This window comes from Sciurus carolinensis, unplaced genomic scaffold, assembly GCF_902686445.1.
Source record: "Sciurus carolinensis unplaced genomic scaffold, mSciCar1.2, whole genome shotgun sequence".
Classification (NCBI taxonomy): domain Eukaryota; kingdom Metazoa; phylum Chordata; class Mammalia; order Rodentia; family Sciuridae; genus Sciurus; species Sciurus carolinensis.
The window spans coordinates 2,914,292-2,936,606 of NW_025920126.1; the positions used below are offsets into that span (position 1 = coordinate 2,914,292).

General features: G+C 34.9%; 1 pseudogene; it reads right to left on the bottom strand.

Annotated features, from left to right (window-relative positions):
• Positions 1-21,766: 21,766 nt before the first annotated feature.
• LOC124973950 (uncharacterized) lies at positions 21,767-21,921 on the bottom strand (annotated as a pseudogene).
• Positions 21,922-22,315: the final 394 nt, after the last annotated feature.

Consider the following 22,315-nt stretch of genomic DNA (forward strand, 5'->3'; position numbering starts at 1 on the left):
CTTTAGACTTTGTTTTTAATAAGACAATCTGTTTGACCTGTAGTCTTTTATAATACTATTTTGTTTCTGCTGGTGTCATGTCATTGATTTCACATTTTTATGTGTGATATATTTTCCATAATTGTATCATAAAACTTATAATTAATATTTCTTAAGTGTGCACAATTTGCAAGGTAATTCTCATATATACTGTGGGGGCTAAGAATTGTAGTTAACAATTTCAAGAAATTAACCACATTACAAAAATTTACTGGAGGCTTCTCCAGCCTGAATCTTGCATAACTCCATCCCTCTCCAACCTCCCCACATCCCTCTCACCACTGGGTTCCAAGTTGCATTGCTCTTCCTCCCTCTCTCCTTTTTACTACCACTATGGCCTGCTTCATCCTGATCCTGGTCCACTGTGCTGGGAGTCTGTTGGCCACCTTGTGCTGGGTTCTGTAGCCAGCACTCTGCACACCCTACCTTGATGGTTGTGCCCCAGCTCAAGCCTGTGCCAAGCTCAGCTCTCAGTCCTGCTGGAACATGCTGGGGTACCAAGAGTCCAGGTCCTCTCCCAGGCCTCTGTCTAGGAACTTGTGCCCTCCTGGGGTCACCAGAGAACACAGCCTCTTCCTCTCTGGTCAGCACTCTAACCCAGACCATGCACAATTTTGCTGGTATCTGTAGTGAGAACCCAAAGGGTCACATAGTAAGTCTTCTGTTTTGCTGCTTGCTGACTATAAAGGCAGGCATCTGAATCTTCCCTATCATCAAAGTCCTCTGAATTTTCTGATGCAGTTTTTTGCATGGATTTCCCCCATCTTTTTGACCCCAACCTGGCAGAATAGTCATTTGAGCAGGCCACCCCAGAAGCCAAGTGTGTCATTTGAAATGAACAGCCATCAGATGTTTTCACACCTTACCAGTTCAGTTGCTGTGAACCACAACTACTGTATATCAGCGACTCCCTGTGCTTACAGAAGGTTTCCAACTCCCAGGCACTGGACCACTGTGGGAAGAATGAGGCAGGTGGCAAGGCTGCCAGCAGTCCTGTGGAGGACAAAATAAATAATGGATTTGTCTTCAAGATGCAATAGAAGCTCACACATTCCAGTCCTTCCCCTGCTCTGAGAGAGTGGGCCAGTCACAGAGAGGACTTTACACAGTCCAAGTACAGCCCCTTACTTGATGTGTCTTACCCTGAGTGGAAGACAGAAATAGAGGAGCAGAGACTCTTAGCTGAAGTGACTCTTCATGACCACTGCTGTGGTGTTTACTGAGGAAAATAATGGATATGTGGACATCCTGGAAAGTGACTTAAAGATGACTATGTGGCTTCCCCAGGCAAGAAAAGCCTCATTTTCATACTATTGGTCAAAATCTTGGATAAGGAAGAAGAACAGTACCTCCTAATGTTCAGCAAGTGCCAGTGGTCCTTCTGCTCTTCAACCATTCCCTGAAGTGTGATCAGACCCATCTGCAAAATGTTAGGGCAGTCCTAGGACAGGAACATGCCTGTCCAAAATAAGCACAGGAGGGGTATAACACCCATTGAGGGGAATGGTAAACCTGGAGGCAATGGAAGTCAACCTAAATGTCAACTGGAAAACCTAGAGGTGATGACAAAAGAGAACTACTCTTGACGCTATGTTTTTTCACTATATTTTGCTTTGCTTTGTGAAGATATTATTTTCCTTAAAGGAATGGAGTGAGTCTGTGCTGAAAAAATATTTTACTTTCTTCTGATGTCACTCAGGAGCCATGATGGATATTTAAAACCTGCTTTCATGTTTTATTGTAGGTCCAGTCACAACTCTAATGAAGCATTTTTAGAGTGTTTTTTGCTAATTTTTAGTATACTTTTATTATTACTTACAATTAGTCATACATCACAGTAGAATGCATTTTGATGGATATTTTGAAGCCATGCTGTGTATTATTGGGTTTAGGAGGCAATGTTCTCATCTTTCCCATGGTTTTGTGTAAATTTTGGATTGGTTTTCAAGGGTACACATCACTCAAGAACATATATTTGGAAAGTTCATATTTAAAGAAGGAAATCAGGGATATTAGGCATGCAGCATCTTTGTGGTGCATATAACCATTGAAAAGAAAAAAAATATTTTGTATTTTATAAATGTTTTAGGATCTGTTATTCCTGGACAATAACTCTCATAACAACTTCAGTTTTTTTTTTTTAATTTTCCATTTTTAAATTAAGGTTTCAACCATATCAGGTCTACATTTCTGCATTTTAGTAGCAATTTAATATGTATTCAATTTTGATGATGAGGGAACAATTTACTTTGAGAGCTATCACTCAGAGCTGGCTTTCCTATTCTATACTTGTGTAAATTGTTGTGCTTTGGTACTGCTGGTATGGTGGAAGAAAATTCTTTCCTCATTCTGATGTCATACACATGACCTGTGATGTCATGTGTAGGACAAGCAAAATCAGCATACTTGTAATCTACTGTCCATTGCATGCAACAGGAAAGAGCCATAAATGTGCAAAAGCATTCATGTCCTTTGCAAATTGAGTTACTGTCCGTGATTATCTTTCCTTTTCAAATGATCTCTCAATTTCTTCTTGCTGTTTTGTTATATTATTTTGAAGCTCAGTTGTCAGTAGGTTTATTTTTTTATACCATTAGCAATGAAAAAAATTTTATTATGTGTTCACTGAATTTATCTTCTCATTTCCAACAAATTTCTGCAGTTCATGCCCTACAGAAAAGTCCATAGTGATTCCATTTTTCAATACTCAGTTTTGAAATGTTATACAATTCTGATCTTGTAGCATGAGGCATTGGTCAAGATGATATTATGCACTGGAAATTTGTACTCCTTATATTACTATCAAGATTACTATCAAGCGATTGATTAATCCATCACATTCACTTTTTTGGAGCACTTTTGCACCAGGGCATGACACTAACCTGTAGTCTTCATCCTCCAGGACCTGCTATAAAGACCCTGGACATTGTCACAGAGGGTCTGTGTCTGAGAGGCATGATTCAGTTCAAGAGGATGAACCCTTATGCCAAGGCATATTTTCCAGATACATGTGCATTTAAAGGTAAGTTGAAGGGTTCCTTGGAAATTTGGGCCAAAAAAATTTCTGGGGGCAAGCTAATTGCAGGGCAGTAGCAAATGTAGTGGGGCCTGGCTTGTGGAGTGTGCCCAGAATGGCTCTACTTTTTGGCTAGCTGCCTCCTGCCTCCATCACACATGCTAAATGACTCAGTTTCTTCTCTCCTCTCTAGGGAGCACAGCAGGCACACACTTCTGCCTAGAATAGAAGATCAATATCACAGATTTGTGCTGTCACCTGTTTGGGCTTTGTAAAAAAGGAGGAGAACCCTACAAGGGTTTGGTGATGTTTTTCAACTCAATCATCACCTAACTCACTGAACTGCAGGGGAGGCAACACAACCCTATGTCTGAAGCTGTCACCAGACATGACTCCATGTGTCTGTGAGGATACTAGGCCAATTCCCTGACTGAGCAATATAGTGAGTAAGCCAAGGTTTGGAGGAGTTGTATTCAAGGTCAGTGCTGCTGGGTCTAGTACTTGCTGGGTGATCTTCTAGTGAGAAATTGAACATTATTCCATGACTTCCCTGGCCACTAGACCTCATGGGGAACAACAGGCTATAGCAGAAGAGGTGTCACCAGATGCCCAGCATGTCTGTTGCAGGCTGAACAAGGATGGCATCACCTAGCAGGCCTGGAGGGTAGTGTGGTATGTCAGTTTTCACTGGGGTTCCTTGCCCAGGAAGGAGATGGAACACTCAGGTCAGATATGCCATACCCCCAACACACCCTCTCCCCCTTCCAGTGGGTGAACAAGTTGGGATCGTATTTCATGAAAATAACAGGCCCCTGGGGCTGTCTACCTCAGTCATGGCTTCTTGAAGCTTCAACAAAATTGGTTTTATTAATTCTGCTGAATACATGTGGTCTTGGGCCAGCATGTCATTATATAATTAATCTAAATACAATAATTCTGAGACCACACATATTTAATTACATTTATGTGCTGAATGTACATGGTATAAGGTGTAGATGTTTAGTTTATCTTAATCTAAGCTAAAGATAATTTCCTTTTGTCCATAATTCATAGTGCCAAAATTATTTTCCAGCTGAAATTAAATTAATCCAAAATAGGTCAGTGACACTGAGATATACAATTTTACTTGCCACAGTTAATAGCTTTTATCACATTTAACCTAAATCTAACATTTACTTGCTATACCACTTTTTAATTAAATATCCTGAAGTCATTAGTCTGCAATTCAGATGAGTTTTACTGACAATTTCCTTGCAGAAATCCATTCAGAAAGTGTTTCCATGGAATAGAAATTACAATGTATTCTGTATTCTTCTTCTTACATGGATAAGTTTAGACTAAGGAAGACCTCATTGCTTTTGAGTATTACTAACTGCTGTATATGATGCAAAACATTTGACATTCTTTTGTCAATTTAATATGGAATACACTAATTATCCAGAAACAAAGACGAGAGTTCCCAATTTTTATCTGCATTAGCACTAGAGTTATTATCATCTCTAAACCTCTAAATCCTGATCATTTGAAGAAGGAGCAATTTTGAAAGGTAGATTAAGAAAGTACATGTACTTTAGAGTATTATTTTATAGCAAAAATTAGCTGAAGTTAACTGCAGTTTAAAAGTTGCCTGCATTGATTATATACAATATATTGAAGGCAAAATATTTACTACTGTAAGCAAAGGTGTATGATGCAGTTTTACAAAAATGATAGAAGACAAATTGGACTCAGATATTTTGAGTCCAATTTACTATTGGAATGATCCCCAATATTTTGGGATCATTCCAATAGTAAATTTATCCTGGATTTACTTTGAAATTATTACACCATATGGTACAAACATGCAGATACAACCTGTGATCAACATAAATAATTAAACAAGTAGGTATTGTTATTTTAAATACAACATGTGTAAGAAATTAAAACATTTTCTTTTTGCTGTTAATAGAAATAAAATTTGTTCTATTTCATTTACTATAGAATGTGAGCTAAGACAAACTTCAAGGAGAAACTTGCCTCTATCATCATCTCAAGAAATGTAAATTCTATAAAAAGAAATCTTTTATAATAAAATCATGAAAAACAAGAGATAAAAAGAAACTGTGTAAATATTTACTGAGAGATAAAAGACTTAAATACAGATATAAACCATATTCCAAATGGTTAGTCTAAACAATGCAAAAATAGTGCTTATCACCATATTAATTTTAATATTATTTATAACCCAAATCAAATACCAAGATTATTTTTGCCAAAAACAATGAAATGCCTGAAACTCATCTAGAATAATAAACAAAAAAATCTCCAAAATATTCTTAAATAGGAGTACATGCTCTTCAAATTACCATGGGGTTATGTCCTGATAAGCCAATTCTAAGATGAAAATATCATCAAGGTGGAAATGCACTTAAATATATCTAACTCACTGAATATCACAGTTTAGCTACACACAACTCTATAGAGTACTATAGTTTAGTCCTGTGGCTTCATGGCTAACTGGGAGCTGTGATACTGCATCACAAAGTAGTATCATTCTGCATATTGCCAATCAGGAAAATGATCAAAATTGAAAATGTGAAGTATGGGTCCTTATAAACATGTATGGATCTTTCAGCATTGTAAAATTGAAATCATCAGTTAGGTCAAGATGAATCAAAAATAGATCATGTGCATATGTGCAAAGGGAGGAATGAAAAAATAAATTGTTCTAGATTCTAAAATGAATTAAACTAAAAAAATATATATAATCTATAGCATGTCACCTCTGGGGGGGAAATATAAAATTCAATGAAAGAATTAGATGATGTACATATAGACCCAAATGCCAACATAGTTTATATGTGTGATAAAATCACATATATTATATAGAAAACTAAGGACAATTATATTATTATTTTGATATATCTAAATAATTACACAAATATGAAGTTGATCTCAAGGGGTGAAAGGGTTAATTTATTACAGAAAACACTAATATTGTTTTTCTTTTCTCTCAGAAACAATCTTTTAACAATAAAAAAAATCAACTAGCAGGACAGACACTTTAATCTTCATTGTCTCTACAGCTAAAAAAATACACAAACTTCCATTTGTAAAGATTTCATTTTTTGTAGAAAAATATTAATATACAGTACATACTGAAATGATAATAGTCATAATTTCTGTCTACAAAGTTGTAATATCCCATTGATAAAAAAAGAAATATGTTGCATAACTTACATGGAGAAATAATTTACTACATACAATAGGGATTTCTAGGTTTCATGAACCACAAAGGAAATTATACTGATACTTATAAAGCAAGGGGGAAAAAAAGCTGGTGTCTATTTTATTTTTCTCTCTTAAAATCTGAATATGAAGTATCTAAATGAATCACAAGGAGATATAACTGAAATCACATTTTCTGAAAAGAGGACTTTGCTAAGGCCCTCTACAATGATGTCAGCCTAGATTTCTGAAATTTTTTAAAAAATCACTTTTCTTCAACAGGGAACTAAAAATGAATACTCTGTATTCTGTAGATGCAGTATATTATGATTGATGTGTACTTGCCTTGGAATAGTAATTAGGAAAAAGGAAATATTAAGAATACAACTCACCGGTATAATTATAACAGCTCTTCATGGAAATTTTCAAATTGCCTTATTTGCTTGATATATATATGTATACATATATATGTGTGTGTGTTTATTTATATACAAAAACACACATATAAATGTATATTTATATATTTTTAAAGTGTTACCTCCATTAAGATCCATCTATGTTTATGATTTCTGAGAAAAACACCTGTAGGTGACTGAACTTCATCAGATGACTTCCCAGAAGGATGACCATTCTCAACATCTGAGCCCATTTTTAAAAATTTATGAACATTATCTGTATTGGAAAATGAGACAATGTTTAACTTACTGAATATTTATTTTATCATACTATGTAATTATCATTGCTGGTAAAATGTAGAAAACCAAAATCCAAAAATCAGAGGATAACAGTCTTTTATAGTCAGATGCATATGTGTGAAGTTAAGAGATCAAAATATTAACTCAAATGTCTTCAAATAGGAAGTACTAAAAAATCCTTTTACACTCTTGGATTATGAAACATGAAAGAACTTGCATTCAAGTCTTTATCCAGAGTTGAATAAAAATTAAAGTCTGGAAATACACATTTAAACTTTTAATGAATAATAGTTACTTAAAAATAGTACTTTAAAAATTGAACTCAAGGATTTCTTATCAAATCAGTATTAAAATTTACCTTATTTCTGAATTTTTGTCTTGGTAACTTAATACTAAAAAAAGTTCAATTCATATTCATAAGCAGTTGCAAATGATAATGGAATACACTTGTATTATAAAGAGATTCTGGAGAAATTTTATGTTGACATCTAGACAAAAAATTAACTTGGCAGCAAAAATCTTTGTATTGGTGATTGATTTCTAATCTCTTAAGATTTATATCAGATACATCTACAGTCACAATTTTTTTCTGTCACTCTTAAAAATGTTAAAGAATTTAAACATGCCTTATATTTATAGCAACATTTGAAAATTTTCCTACCTCAATGAAATGTCGATCAAAATATAATGCTTAAATATAGAAAGGTGGTTGCAAGAATGTATAGGCAATACCCAGGAAGCAAATTTAACAAAGAGAGAACTGAAAGTTAAGAGTTCTTAAGCATAGACAGACTGCCACTTCCTTTTTTTAATTTTTATTATTTTTATTATTATTGTACACAAATGGGATACATGTATTTTCTCTATTTGTACATGGAGTCAAGGCATACCATTTGTGTAATCATACGTTTACATACGGCAATGATGTTTGATTCATTATTTTTTTCCCTTCCCCTCCACCCCTCCCACCCCTCTTTTCCCTCTATACAGTCCTTCTTTCCTTCATTCTTACCACACTCCTTATCCCTAACCCTAAACCTAACCCTAAACCTAATGCTAACCCCTCCCACCCCCCAATATATGTCCTCATCCACTTATCAGCGAGATCATTCGTCCTTTAGTTTTTTTGAGATTGGCTTATCTCACTTAGCATGATATTCTCCAATTTCATCCATTTGCCTGCAAATGCCATAATTTTATCATTCTTCATTGCGGAGTAATATTCCATTGTATATATATATGCCACAGTTTCTTTATCCATTCATCAACTGATGGGCATCTAGGTTGGTTCCACAATCTGGCTATGGTGAATTGAGCAGCAATGAACATTGATGTGGCTGTATCTCTGTAGTATGCTGATTTTAAGTCCTTTGGGTATAGGCCAAGGAGTGGGATAGCTGGGTCAAATAGTGTTTCCATTCCAAGCTTTCTGAGGAATCTCCACACTGCTTTCCAGAGTGGCTGCACTAATTTGCAACCCCACCAGCAATGTATGAGTGTTCCTTTTTCATCCACATCCACGCCAACACCTATTGTTGCTTGTGTTCTTGATAATCGCCATTCTAATTGGGGTGAGATGAAATCTTAGGGTAGTTTTGATTTGCATTTCCCGTATTACTAGGGATGTTGAACATTTTTTCATATATCTGTTGATTACTTGTACATCTTCTTCTGTGAAGTGTCTGTTCATTTCCTTAGCCCATTTGTTGATTGGATTATTTGTATTCTTCCTGTAGAGTTTTTTGAGTTCTTTATAGATTCTGGAAATTAGTGCTCTATCTGAAGTATGGTTGGCAAAGATATTCTCCCACTCTGTAGGCTCTCTCTTCACATTGCTTTTAGTTTCCTTTGCTGAGAGAAAGTTTTTTAGTTTGAATCTATCCCAGTTATTGATTCTTGCTTTTATTTCTTGTGCTATGGGAGTCCTGTTAAGGAAGTCTGATCCTAAGCCAACAAGTTGAAGATTTGGACCTACTTTTTCTTCTATAAGATGCAGGGTCTCTGGTCTGATTCCGAGGTCCTTGATCCATTTTGAGTTGAGTTTTGTGTAGGGTGAGAGATAGGGGTTTAATTTCTTTCTGTTGCATATGGTTTTCCAGTTTTCCCAGCATCGTTTGTTGAAGAGGCTATCTTTTCTCCATTGCATAATTTTGGACCCTTTGTCTAGTATGAGAAAATTGTATTTATTTGGGTTTGTGTCCATGTACTCTATTCTGTACCACTGATCTACCTGTCTATTTTGGTACCAATACCATGCCATTTTTGTTACTATTGCTTTGTAGTAGAGTTGAAGATCTGGTATTGCAATACCCCCTGCTTCATTCTTGCTACTTAGGATTGCTTTAGCATAGACAGACTGCCACTTTCTTGGTAGGGGTTGCTCATACTTGCAGGAAAGTGCTTGAGTTTAGGTGCACAGTGGGATAAAAAGTGAAGACTTGGGTGTCTAACTGCAAATGAGTCCTCACAGAAGCACCAGTCTCTTGCAAAAACATTATGAGATAAGTTTGGTAGTCTCAGTCTATGAATAAAAACTTGAATACTACATGACACAATTAAGTTATTATGTTATAAACAAATGATTCAAGCACAACTGCTCATTGGTAGTATTGTGAACCATAAGAAAACTTACTTGCTCAATTTTTGTGCCATTCACTACTTAATAGCTAGAGATCCAATAAATTTAAATTTCATCTCATTTCCTAACACTTTCAACACTGCTTTCTTAAATCTAGCCCAAGAGTCCAGTACAAGAATAGATGTTTTTTGTATGGTTCCTAAACTAAACATGTTTCTGTGTTTTGTTTTGGTTTGGTTTTGCACTTTAAATGTTACTAATGAAAGAAAAGAAAATGAAACAGATACTATAGTTGACAAAACCTAAAAATTTACTAATAGACCCCTGGTTTAGACAATCAATAAACAGTCAGCCAAGCCCTGACCTGCAGTGTTTTCTGATTTCCTTTGGCAACAGTCCTCCATAGCAGACTTCATGCTACCAACATGACACTGAATGTGTAACAATGGGAAGAACATTCATGAGCACACCATTACATGGTACTTTGCAATAAATATGCCACAGAAGTAACTCTTACTATATAGATAACAATAGAAAAAAGCACTAGAACAATCAGAAATAATTACTCTTGCATATTCATTACTTTTGTTTTTGGATTTACCTTAATTATAAGTTGATATGATTAAACATTAATAATTGCCATGTTTAACTGGAAAATTTCTAAAAATTTAAAAATCATCTCTGTGTGAGCAGACTGCAGCCAACCAATCTGTAGGGTTACATCTAAACAGGTAAAGGCCATACACATTACCCACAGATAAAAACTGTAGGAGTTCATATTCCCTAATTTCATGAAACACATCAGAAAATAATCTGCCATTGCAAGAAAGAATGCAAGCAGTACAAAAAATGCTCAGAAACTTCAGTAAATAAAAGTATCTAATGAAACAATAAAATTGTTCTGTTTAGCTGGATCTGGTTGCACATACCTGTAATGCTGAGGCAGGAGGATGGTGAGTTCAAAGCCAGTCTCAGCAAAAGCGAGGCACTAAGCAATTCAGTGAGAAGATGTCTCTAAATAAAGTAAAAAAATGGCTTGGGATGTGGCTCAGTGGCCAATTGTCCCTGAGTTCAATCCTGTTACTCAAAAAAAATTCAAAAAATTTTAAATTGTTATGTTTAAAACATAACATGTTGCAAAAATCAAATCAAACATGAATTTAAAAAAAGAAATCACCAGGGCTGTGGTTGTGGCTCAGTGGTAAACTGTGTGCCCAGCACATGTGAGGCACATGGGTTCACTCCTTACCATATAAAAATAAATAAATAAAATAAAGGTCTTGTGCCCATCTGCAACTAAAAAGTACTTTGAAAATTTTAAAAATAGACACCACCAAAAATGAGCAGAGAAGTAGGCATAAAATAAATAGAAACTTTCAGATATGTATTGTCCTGGATATTTAAAAGGACATAATAATAAAATGGTAACTGAGGTGATAATCTAATTACTGTACAAGTCTATAGTGATTATTTCAAGCATTAATGAGGTATAATTCTAAATTAAGCACCACCCTAAGCTGCCAGTTTGAAATTCTTCATGTCCTTCTCATGGGATTTGGTTCCTTTCTGATGGACAGGTATTCAAATATTACTTCTCTGTAGTATCAAAAATACCCTGTCTAGAATCTTCCATCTTTCTGATGTCCTCCCTACTCTTAAATTGTTTTTTTATTGTAAAAAAATGGGATACATGTTGTTTCTCTGTTTGTACATGGAGTAAAGGCATACCATTTGTGTAATCATAAATTTACTTAACTTGTTTTTTTAACTGGCAAAGAAAGCAGATAATAAAAGCTTGCAGACTAAAAGCTAACATGCATGTTCTACAATCAGAAAGTTAGATAAAATAAACAAATAATCAAATTACTAAATCTGCTTTCTTTTCTGGGCATTGCCAGGATGGACCCAAGGCTTCCTCCAGTAACAGTGTGGGGTCTCAACAATGGGGGTTTCTTGAAAGGCCCTGTACACTGATGGAGGAAGGAATGAGTGCTGTGAGATGGTGGAGGCCTGCCAGTCTTCATCACAGGCTCTATGGTTCACAGTATTTGAAAATCATTCCATCACCAGTTCAAGATTCAGGATCACATGGGAAGGATTGAGAAAGCAAAGCAGAAAACTAAAGTTGTAACAGAGATCACTACATGTAATTGCATGTCTAGGACTATTCATACAAACCAGTAGTGTTAAAATAATTTCTATGAAAAATATTTATAAAAATATTAAAATAGTTTAATTTAGCTAATATCTCTTTCTTTCTCATGTAATAAAAGTTAGTAATCACAAAACTAATATAATGATTTTATCCATTTGCTGACTTTAACTATCTCAAGATTGTTTACATCCATTCCTTCATAAATTCACTACCTAGTATGTGCTTTATAATTAAGCATGCTGTAGAATATAAAAGATATAATCCTTGTCTAAATGAACTTATATTCCTATTGAAATACATCCAGAAAAATGTGCCAATTAGTGAATTAAACAAAAGAATTTAAGTATCATTTATACAGAGAGTATAAAACCATTGTTCCAAATTTGAGATTTTAATATAAAGAATATTTAAACAATCACAGGTCTATCACCAAGTAGAAACATTCCTAAAATATAATACTTCAAAATTACTTAGGCCAGGTGCAAGCCTATAATCCCAGCAGTTCAAGAGGCTGAGGCAGGAGCATCTCAAGTTCAAACACAACTGCAGCAACCTAGCCAGGCTCTGAGTAACTCAGCAAGACCCTGTCTTAAAATAAAATATAAAAAAGGCTGAGGATGTGGATCATTGTTTAAGTGTCCCTTGGTTCAATCCATGGTACCAAAAACAAAAGTTATTTAGTTATAAATGTCACATAATATGAACAAGACTGTAAACCTGTTTCAACTTTTTTGAGTATAACCCTAGGAACAGAATTGCTGCTTCATATGATAATTTTATATTTAAATTTTAGGGGATATGGTATGAGTTAATTTTTTTATTATCTTTTTTTTGTATACAGATGGGATACATGTTGTTTCTCTATTTGTACATAGACTCAAGGCATACCATTTGTATAATCATACATTTACATAGGGCAATGATGTTTATTTTTTTTCCTTCCCCCCCACCCCTCCCACCCCTCTTATCCCTCTAATAGTCCTTCTTTCCTTCATTCTTACCGCTCTCCTTATCCCTAACCCTAAACCTAAACCTAAACCTAATGCTAACCCCTTCCACCCCCCATTATATGTCCTCATCCGCTTATCAGCAAGATCATTCGTCCTTTAGTTTTTTGAGATTGGCTTATCTCACTTAGCATGATATTCTCCAATTTCATCCATTTGCCTACAAATGCCATAATTTTATCATTCTTCATTGTGGAGTAATATTCCATTGTATATATATGCCACAGTTTCTTTATCCATTCATCAACTGAAGGGCATCTAGGTTGGTTCCACAATCTGGCTATGGTGAATTGAGCAGCAATGAACATTGATGAGGCTGGATCTCTGTAGTATGCTGATTTTAAGTCCTTTGGGTATAGGCCAAGGAGTGGGAGAGCTGGGTCAAATGGTGTTTCCATTCCAAGCTTTCTGAGGAATCTCCACACTGCTTTCCAGAGTGGCTGCACTAATTTGCAACCCCACCAGCAATGTATGAGTGTTCCTCTTTTACCACATCCTCGCCAACACCTATTGTTGCTTGTGTTCTTGATAATCGCCATTCTAATTGGGGTGAGATGAAATCTTAGGGTAGTTTTGATTTGCATTTCCTTTATTACTAGGGATGTTGAACATTTTTTCATATATCTGTTGATTACTTGTACATCTTCTTCTGTGAAGTGTCTGTTCATTTCCTTAGCCCATTTGTTGATTGGATTATTTGTATTCTTCGTGTAGAGTTTTTTGAGTTCTTTATAGATTCTGTAAATTAGCGCTCTATCTGAGGTATGGTTGGCAAAGATATTCTCCCACTCTGTAGGCTCTCTCTTCACATTGCTGATAGTTTCCTTTGCTGAGAGAAAGCTTTTTAGTTTGAATCTATCCCAGTTGTTGATTCTTGCTTTTATTTCTTGTGCTATGGGAGTCCTGTTAAGGAAGTCTGATCCTAAGCCAACAAGTTGAAGATTTGGACCTACTTTTTCTTCTATAAGATGCAGGGTCTCTGGTCTGATTCTGAGGTCCTTGATCCATTTTGAGTTGAGTTTTGTGTAGGGTGAGAGATAGGGGTTTAATTTCATTCTATTGCATATGGTTTTCCAGTATTCCCAGCACCATTTGTTGAAGAAAAATATGCTTCTCCATTGCATATTTTTGGAACCCTTGTCTAGTATGAGAAAATTGTATTTATTTGGGTTTGTGTCCATGTCCTCTATTCTGTACCATTGATCTACCTGTCTATTTTGGTACCAATACCATGCCGTTTTTGTTACTTTTGCTTTGTAGTAGAGTTGAAGATCTGGTATTGCAATACCCCCTGCTTCGCTCTTGCTACTGAGGATTGCTTTAGCTATTCTAGGTTTTTTATTCTTCCAGATGAATTTCATAATTGCTTGCTCTATTTCTGTAAGGTACATCATTGGGATTTTAATTGGAATTGCATTGAATCTGTATAGCACTTTAGGTAGTATAGCCATTTTGACAATATTAATTCTGCCTATCCAGGAACATGGGAGATCTTTCCATCTTCTAAGGTTTTCTTGAATTTCTTTCTTTAGTGTTCTGTAGTTCTCATTGTAGAGGTCTTTCACCTCTTTTGTGAGATTGATTCCCAAGTATTTTATTTTTTTCGATGCTATTGTGAATGGGGTAGTTTTCCTAATTTCTCTTTCTGAAGATTCATCACTTATGTATAAAAATGCATTGGATTTATGAGCATTGATCTTGTAACCTGCTACTTTACTGAATTCACTTATGAGTTCTAAAAGTTTTCTGGTGGAATTTCCAGGTTCCTCTAAATATATAATCATGTCATCAGTGAACAGGGATAGTTTGAGTTCTTCTTTTCCTATTCGTATCCCTTTAATTTCTTTGGTTTGTCTGATTGCTCTGGCTAGAGTCTCAAGGACGATGTTGAATAGAAGTGGTGAAAGAGGGCATCCCTGCCTTCTTCCAGTTTTTAGGGGGAACGCTTTCAGTTTTTCACCATTTAGAATGATATTAGCCATGGGCTTAGCATAGATGGCCTTTATAATGTTAAGGAATGTTCCCACTATCCCAATTTTTTCTAGTGTTTTGAGCATGAAGGGATGCTGTATTTTATCGAATGCTTTTTCTGCATCTATTGAAATAATCATGTGATTCTTAACTTAAAGTCTGTTGATATGGTGAATGACGTTTATTGATTTCCGAATGTTGAACCAACCTTGCATCCCTGGGATAAAACCCACTTGATCGTGGTGCACTATCTTTTTAATATATATTTGTATGCGATTTGCTAAAATTTTGTTGAGAATTTTTGCGTCGATGTTCATTAAGGATATTGGTCTGAAATTTTCTTTCCTCGATGTGTCTCTGTCTGGTTTAGGTATCAGGGTGATATTGGCTTCATAGAACGAGTTTGGGAGGGTTCCCTCCTCTTCTATTTCATGGAATAGTTTGAGGAGTTTGGAATGAGCTCTTCTTTAAAGGTTTTGTAGAACTCGGCTGAGAACCCATCTGGTCCTGGACTTTTCTTTGTTGGTAGGCTTTTGATGACCTCTTCTATTTCATTGCTTGAAATTGGTTTATTTAAGTTGTGTAAGTCCTCCTCGTTCAGTTTAGGTAATTCATATTTCTCTAGAAATTTGTTGATGTCTTCGAGGTTTTCTGTTTTGTTGGAGTATAGATTTTCAAATAGCTTCTAATTATGTTTTGTATTTCACTCGTGTCTGTTGTGATGTTTCCTTGTTCATTCCGAATTTTAGTAATTTGAGTTTTCTCCCTCTTTCTCTTTGTTAGTGTGGCTAAGGGTTTATCAATTTTATTTATTTTTTCAAAGAACCAACTATTTCTTTTGTTAATTTTTCCAATTGTTTCTTTTGTTTCAGTTTCGTTGATTTCGGCTCTGATTTTAACTATTTCCTGTCTTCTACTACTTTTGGTATTGGTCTGCTCTTCTTTTTCTAGCGCTTTGAGCTGTAGTGTTAAGTCGTTTGTTTGTTGATTTCTACTTCTTTTTTTGAATGCGCCCCATGAAATAAATCTTCCTCTAAGTACTGCTTTCATAGTGTCCCAGAGATTTTGATATGATGTGTCTTTGTTCTCATTTACTTCTAAGAATTTTTTTATTTCCCTCCTGATGTCTTCTGTTATCCATTCATCATATAGTGTATTATTTAATCTCCAGGTATTGGAGAAGTTTCTGTTTTTTATTCTGTCATTTATTTCTAATTTCAATCCATTATGATCTGATAGAGTACAAGGTAGTATCTCTATCTTCTTGTATTTGCTAACAGTAGCTTTGTGGCATAACATATGGTCTATTTTAGAGAAGGATCCATGTCCTGCTGAGAAGAATGTGTATTTGTTCTTTGTTGGATGGTATATTCTATATATGTCCGTTAAGTCTAAATTGTTGATTGTGTTGTTGAGATCTATGTTTTCTTTATTCAATTTTTGTTTGGATGATCTATCCAATAGTGAGAGAGGTGTGTTAAAATCACCTAGTATTATTGTGTTGTGTTCTATTTGATTTCTGGAATTGAGAAGGATTTGTTTGACGTATGTGGATGAGCCAATGTTCGGGGCATAGATATTTATGATTGTTATGTCTTGCTGATTTATACTTCCCTTAAGTAGCATGTAATGTCCTTCTTTATCCCTTCTGACTAGTTTTGGTTTGAAGTCCACATTATCTGAAATGAGGATGGATACTCCAGCTTTTTTGCTGTGTCCGTGTGCATGGTATGTTTTTCCCCATCCATTCACCTTTAGTCTATGGGTGTCTCTATGAGATGAGTCTCTTGTAGGCAGCATATTGTTGGATTTTTCTTTTTAATCCAATCTGCCAGTCTGTGTCTTTTGATTGATGAATTCAGGCCATTAACATTCAGGGTTATTATTGTGATATGATTTGTATTCCCAGTCAATTGACTCATATTTGTTTTTGACATGATTTGGTTTCTCCTTTATTTGGCTATTCCTTTAGGCTAGCGCCTCCTGTGCAGACTCCCAGAGTACCCTCTCAGCACATGACTTTGATGGAGAATCTGGCAATTGCCCCCAAACTGATTCAGTCTATATAGTGTGATTCATCATCACTGTTTGATATCTATCGTCAGTTGAACCCTATCCATCTACAAATTTTCTGACAGCTTCAGAACTTAGAGGAAAAGTACAGAATAGTAATCAATCAAATTAATAATAAAAAGTATTTCTATATAGTTATTTTTGTATTTGATAAATCAAATTTTATTTTTTATTCACAACTTAAAGAGTTGGTGAAAGAATTATTTTCATATCACTGCAAAAATCTTACACCTGATAATAAATTTATCTCTTAAACAATCTGTGTTTAAATTGTTTTTTCCTTCAGGTCAGTAGCCCCTGGAGGACAGAATTATTACTTACCTCATAACTGCCCCTTTCACTATCAACACAACTATCTGGGAAGGATAGGTACACTGTAAATGAAATATTCACTGATTTTATTTCAGGAGTTTTGACCTCAATAAATCTTAAGAAGGGCAGCAAATATAGGAAATATCATGATTGTCATGTGTTTTTGATTTAGGTTTACACTCTGCTCTGCAATTTCTGTGTGACTTTGGGGAAATCCCTCATCTCTCTAAATCTTAGCTTTCTCAATTAAAAAAATGGAAACCATTTCACCTAAGCAGTCAGCTGCAAAGTTGCTGAAAAGTCATTAGATAAAAGTCCAAGTTCCATACTAACCGAAAGTATGAGGGTTTCTACCACCAACACAATTTTCCAAGATCAAAAATACAACATGGGAAGTACTTGTATTACAACAGGCAGCAGAAATAAATACTTTGAATTATATAAATTCATTTTACAGTTCAGTTCAGGTCAATACCAATCCAGATCAGCTACAGGAAATGCATTTCCCCAATATTCTACCAAAAGAATGAAAATTGGTTGGAACAAAGAATAAACTTCAAATATGACTATCACAGTGAATGACTTTAAGAGTAGAATATATTCACTTAAAAATTAAAATTTTGACTCAAGTATACTGAAACAGATTCATGAATAACATGAAGTATGCAAACACACTGACATCAGATCAACGTTATTAAATAACTACAAGCTAAATGCAATGTTGAAATTCTCTCAGTCAAGAAAATAACAATATTCCAAATTCACTGGGCTACCATTTTTACATGATGTACACATCTCCCCATTCATTTATACAACTGATAGAGGCCACCAATCCATACTTAGGAACCAAAGCAGAAGAGGAACCTGCCAAGTGTGTAACTGTGTTTACAGAAATGAAGGGAATTATGAGTGAATAAAAAATAAACACTTCAGGGTTGGGGATTTAGCTCAGTGATAAAAACCTTGTTTATTAGCATGTACTAGGCCTCAGATTCACACAGCAAAAAAAAAAAAAAAAAAACAAATAAATCTCCAGAAACAAAAACATTTTAAAATATACTTACTTAAAAGGTATGGCTGTAGTTGTGCCTTTTGAAGGACAAAGGCAATTTGCTACAAATATCATACACTGTAAAAATAAACAGAATCATTACATATAATACAACTGATGCAATTTACCATTTTAAAATATTTTTAGTGCTCTAGAAACTAAGTACTCAGAATTCCTAATGACAATCCTGAAAGCAGAATTGCTAAACAAAAATATGTATGATCCCCAAAGGAGTAATCCAAGGTTTTGAATATAATAGTTGTAGCAAGTCTAAAATCAAAAGGCAAAAAATGAACAAAAAATGGTTTCTTTAAAAAAATGATAAAGATAGAAAACTTTTAATCCATAACCTTAAGTTCACAGACAGCTGAAAGTGTGTTGACATACTACTCATCCTAAAATAAAAAAGATGATTTAAAAACTGAGTAAGATACACAGCATTGTCTATATTTTCTATTTTCTAGTCCATAATTTTCTATTTTCTAGTCCATAATTATCTCTTTCAATTAATTGGGAAGTAAATAAGAGAAAAATCTCTCACACTTACAGAACAGAACCTGGACCAAACCACGATAAAACAGGATAAAACAGGTTCAATATTCTTCCACTCTTTTCCACTTATAAAGTTGATGAAGTCCTTCTTAGTTCTTGGACCTGGATAGGGTCTAAATTCACCATCCTCCCAACAAAAGATCAGAATTAAATATTAATAGCAATGGAAAATAAATTTTGTATTTGTTTTCACTATTTCATCACCTCATTTTAGTTCATCCTAATATTCAAAAGCATTAGCAATGTAGAAGCTGTTGAATTACTACTGATGACATCTCAGCCCCAAACACAATCATAAGACTTAATATTTTGTTCTCCCTCTTCAAAGTATGTAAGTACTATGAAGCACAGTAAGCAGATAAATCTCAGAAAGTGATGTTTAAGTTTTATATATAATATACATATTAAAAGTATTACCATATGATAAGTTATTAAAATAATGCCTGAAACATGAAAATTATTAGCTATTTTAAAACTATGTTTAAAGGCTTTTTGTTTGTTTTTTGTGGAACTTTCCATCATAGTCACATCACTTCTGCCATTCAGTTTTAAATTACAGAAAGCATCTGGGGCAGTGATTTTCTCCCAGGGACTTCAGTGATTCTATTTACAGTCAACTTTGCACACTTCCTTCCATCCCCTCCACCTTTCCATTCCCTATGAATGGAATTCTGTCAAATAGTCCTAACTGTTCTCCAGTCTTGTGCATCTTCAAGTGCAAAAGCCCCATTGTTCCCTACTACCTACCACAGGGACAGGGGATTCTTTTTCCATTCAGAGGAAATACTACAAAGAAGCTCCCATTCAAAAACATAAAGCTTTAAGGAGAAGATGGAATTGAAGTAGTATTTTGAAGAATAAGTAAGATTGCAACAGGCAAAAATGAAGAGAAAAAAGCAAGGTAAATGCCATGACTAAGAGAAAAAGGGCAGGAAATTCCATATAAATTCAGTGATATTGAGAATACTGATAACAAACAATTAAGGAACATGTGGGGAAAAGGAATGAGGGAAAAGGGAGGGAGAGAAGCACCTATGGGATACAGAGAAAAGAAATTTAAATAGATAAGAAGGGAGGATGAGTGGATAAAGAAGTAAAACAAAAAGTGGAAAAAATGGAAAAGGAAACAAGATACAGACATACATAAAAAACTGCCAGTTTGTTTTTCTGTTGTTTTTCTTTTTGGCAGTATTGGGGAATGAACCCAGGAGTGCTCTACCACTTAGCTACAACTCTAACCCATTTTATTTTTATCCTGAGAAAGTGTCTTGCTAAGTTGCAGAGGCTGGCCTCAAACTTGTGATTCTCCTGTGTTAGTCTCCTGAGTAACTGGGATTAAAAGCATGCACAACCAAACTCAACAGAATTGCCACATAGTTTTTGAAATTTTAAATGAGGAGAAATACCTCATAATATTTAGCTTACGACCTAGATGACATCAAGGTACAGCAGGTGAACAGATTTGAGATTTCCTAACTCCATATTAGAATACCAATAAGACAAACTAAAAGACCTGATATTGCAGATTACACATTTTCTGTTCCTTCTGACTTAACACTACTGTATCACCCTCTACTTTCTCCTCAAGGCTTAGTTACTTTTTGAAAATATCACATTCCTGTTTATGAGAATGTCCATGGAGTGGAATGCTTACCCTGCACTCTTAAAAGTTCTACTTCCAAGATTTCCTTTAAACCCTGTGTTCTCCAGAAACTTCTCCAGCAAACAGCAAGATCTCCCCTTCATCCTATTACCCAAAGGATACATCAGCACTCTGGGTTTACAACCATTTCCTATATTGAAGAAGATCACACCATTTCACAAGAGCATTACTTTCCAATTAACTATAAATCTCTAACAACCAAGACTACTTCAAGTATCATCCATCTATCTAAAGGAACTTAGGGTACTATAAAAGCAAAATGAGTTCTGTAAAATATTTGCTAGATCAGATTATCTCAGCTCTTCAAACATGATCTGAGAGAGGTCTACTATTGCAATTACACTATGATCCATCCTTCTCCATAACTGAGAATCTTCAAATACTTACTGATAAATAGTAGGAATAGCAGTTATAGTAAACCATACACTCAGTCCTACAAGTGATAAAGAACATACATCTGGTTTTACATGGGACAATCACTAAGTATAAGGTGATTCAAAATTATTTAAAAGCTATTAAGAATATGAAAATTATGCCTAAAAGAGTAGAAATTTGTAATAAAAATGCAAATATAAATTATATACTTAAAGCAACTTTAGAAAACACATTATTCCATATTAGCTCAATTTAAAAGTTTGTCAAGTTTGATCATTGAAGACATTTTTGTATATATGTAAGCACTTGGTCAATTACACTAATGTATGACTAAAACTACTAGTGATGTGTCGAGGGAAAATACAATATGGTCTTAGGTTTTAAATCAAATCATAACTGACATGCAAGAACAAAGGCAGTTTATATTATTGCTAAACATGGGAAAGACTATGAATCTTTCTTAAGACAGGTAATAACAATTACAGCTTACATTTCTTATTAACCATGTGTCAAGCACTGATGACTGAGAATTAACCTGTTTTCTTATCTGTAATATGGTATACTACATGTCTTATAAGGTTGTGTGAGGATCAAACCAGAAATAAAAAAACTCTTGAGAGTTGCAACAGGTAAATGGTCAACAAAATAGCTCCTATTGTTAGCACTTGGGACAGTGCAACCAGAATCCAGTTTTATTGTGACCACCAAGAACAAGACTGAGGCTGGTCAAGACAGAAGCATCAAGGACAAGACCCACACTTGGGCAGGGAACCATGACAAGAGTGCATTTGACACTACCATCTTAGGGATTTGTAATTAAGAGCCCACATCCTCAAATCATAGGTATTAAATCTGAAATTCAATTTCAGAGTCAAATCAGAGAATGCGACCTTAACTTTGAAAGAAACATTCCCTTATTCTTTAACTTGGTGAGTTGCAAATAATGACTTGGCCAATGTCTACTTGGACCACAGTGTTCTAAGACTTCTCAAAGACATCTTATATAATAGTCAGGAGACTGGAGCACAAGAACAGATAAGAGAAAGTTATATGGGCAGGAATAGGGAGCAAATGATGTCTTCAAGCTCCCTTAGAACAACACAAACAATGAGCTCTATACACAACTAGGGAATCTGCTTTTTGCAGTCATTGCATGCTGAACCCCCATGAGAGAGATGGTAAGTCAAGTGAGTTTAACTGATTTTGAACTAATTTAACTAGATGCAGAACACCATGTTTTCAAAATGTAATGAAAGGTAAAGAGCATAAGATGTTTAAAACTAAGATAAATTACAACATAATTGGCAAAGAAACTAAATCATCCAGACTTACAGTACCTGTCTGCTCTGCAACATCTACTTTTGCAACATTAACCTCAAGATCTTCTCCCATTCAGCAAAACTTTCCCATTCTGGTTGAAGATTTTGACAAGCAGGACAGTACAGCGCATAACTAAAATATAGTTTAAGAACAAAAAGCTAAGTGCTCTCATGATTACTAATCTTGGGATAAAGCAAAATTATGAAGAATTTTTTAAAATATTTTAGTTGTAGATGGACACACTACACCTGTATTTATTTTTATGTGGTGCTGAAGATTGAACTGAGTGCCTCACACATGC